Raw genomic sequence first — 2,500 nt, 5'->3', positions numbered from 1 at the left:
CTGGGGAGGGAGCTCACCCCTCCCCTATATAGTGCAAAGTTATTGTTTTCCCTATTTTCACAAGGAAACATCAAATTTTTAACCAAGCATACTCGGCCTTTGCTCCTTCGTTACTCGTCCAAATCCAACAAACTTGCATTCGTTGGAAAGGTCTTTTCACAAGGATTCTTTTGATATATAATAATAGCGATTCCGATAAATATTTATTTTTTTATGAATTTTTAAGTGAATAAACAATTAAAAATTCAAAAAAAATAGAAAAAAAATATTTTTTTCCCGATTCTTTCTCCAATATTCCTGATAAATACCCACACACCCACATATGGAGAATGGTCGAAAATGCTCGAGTGGATATCGAGATGTCCGACGAAGCACCACTTGGAAGGGCCGAGGCACGGGACGCCCGGGCTGTTGCTCGGGCCGGCACGGGACGCGCATGGGACAGCCCGGGACGGCATGGGACGCCCTCGCTACAGCTCGGGACGGCCAGGTACGCCCGAGACTTGGCTCGGGACGGCCTGGGACGCCCTCGCCATAGCTCGGGACGGCCTGGGACGCCCGAGACTAGGCTCGGGACGGCCTCGGCACAGCTCGGGACGGCCTGGGACGCCCTTGCCACAGCTCGGGACGGCATGGGACGCCCGAGACTTTGCTCGGGACGGCCTGGGACGCCCTTGCCACAGCTCGGGACGGCCTGGGACGCCCGAGACTTTGCTCGGGACGGCCTGGGACGGCCTCGGCACAGCTCGGGACGGCCTGGGACGCCCGAGACTTTGCTCGGGACGGCCTGGGACGTCCGAGACTTTGCTCGGGACGGCCTGGGACGTCCGAGACTTTGCTCGGGACGGCCTGGGACGCCCGAGACTTGGCTCGGGACGGCCTGGGACGCCCTCGCTACAGCTCGGGACGCCCGAGACTTGGCTCGGGACGGCCTGGGACGCCCGAGACTTGGCTCGGGACGGCCTGGGACGCCCGAGACTTGGCTCGGGACGGCCTGGGACGCGCTCGGCACAGCTCGGGACAGGCCGGGACGCCCGAGCCGAGCTTCGGGTCGCACGAAATCTCTTCGTATTCCGACATATTAGAAGCTTCCCATCATGTAGTAGGCCGAGCTTTGCCCTTTGGATGCCCTATGGTGCTTGGCGAGCACTAGGGAACGTGCCAGCACAAGTGCTGTGCACGCTCTGGGGAAGGAGCTCAACCCTCCCCCTTATAGTGCAAAGTTATTGTTTTGCCTATTTTCACAAGGAAACATCAATTTTTTAACCAAGCATACTGGGCCTTTACTCCTTCGTTACTCGTCGGAATCCAGCAAACTTATACTCGTTGGAAAGGCCTTTTCGCAAGGATTTTTTTGATATATTATAATAGCGATTCCGATAAATATTTATTTTTCTATGAATTTTTAAGTGAATAAACACCGGAAAATTCATAAAAAATAGAAAAAAAAATATTTTCTTCCGTTTCTTTTCTCCAATAATTCATAAATAATACCTCAATAGTATAAATGAAGAGAGAGTCGAAATGGCCCGGGTGGGTTTCGAAATGTCCCACGACCCCATAGAATGCACGGGCCAGCCGAGCCAAAGCAGGGGACGCGCATGGGACAGCAGGGGACGCGCACGGGACAGCGTCCCTATGGCTCGGGACGGCATGGGACAGTACGGGACGCCCTTGGTAAAGCTCGGGAATCCCATCGGACGCGCATGGGACGGCCTTGCTAAGGCTCGGGACGGGCTTGCTAAGGCTCGGGACGGATGGGACAGCACGGGACGCGCATCGGACGGCCTTGCTAAGGCTCGGGACGGCATGGAACAGCACGGGACGGCCTTGGTGAGGCTCGGGACGGCATGGGACAGCACGGGACGGCCTTGGTGAGGCTCGGGACGGCATGGGACAGCACGGGACGGCCTTGGTAAGGCTCGGGACGGCATGGGACAGCACGGGACGGCCTTGGTAAGGCTCGGGACGGCATGGGACAGCACGGGACGGCCTTGGTGAGGCACGGGACGGCCTCGGTGAGGCTCGGGACGGCATGGGACAGCACGGGACGGCCTTGCTAAGGCTCGGGATGGCCTGGGACGGCCTTGGTGAGGCTTGGACGGCACGGGACGCGCATGGGACAGCATGTGACGGCCTTGGTAAGGCTGGGCACGGCATGGGACGCACATGGGACACCTTATGGGGATCATCAAGGGACGTTGCACGGGACATTCTTAGCCATGAAGGGCCTTCACATGGGACATCTTAGGAGTCAAGAGCCGGCACATGGGACAATGGAGTTCACACGCACGGAACACTTCGGCTACTTCCGTTCGGAACGTCGTGGGATCTTTATGTCCCCATTAGCACCGACGCATCAACATGCTAGGAAGCTAGGTCCGAACTTCTCGAAGTGTCGATGGCACTTGGACGGATACGCATCCGATCCGATGTTATGATGATGTACTTTCTCCGATATCGATGTCGGGGTGTATTCCGATGTTATGATGTACTTTCT

This window comes from Eschscholzia californica, unplaced genomic scaffold (assembly GCF_041429995.1).
Source record: "Eschscholzia californica isolate CP2 unplaced genomic scaffold, dmEscCali1.0.p SCAF_47, whole genome shotgun sequence".
Lineage (NCBI taxonomy): Eukaryota > Viridiplantae > Streptophyta > Magnoliopsida > Ranunculales > Papaveraceae > Eschscholzia > Eschscholzia californica.
Note: the sequence above shows the minus strand (reverse complement) of the source record.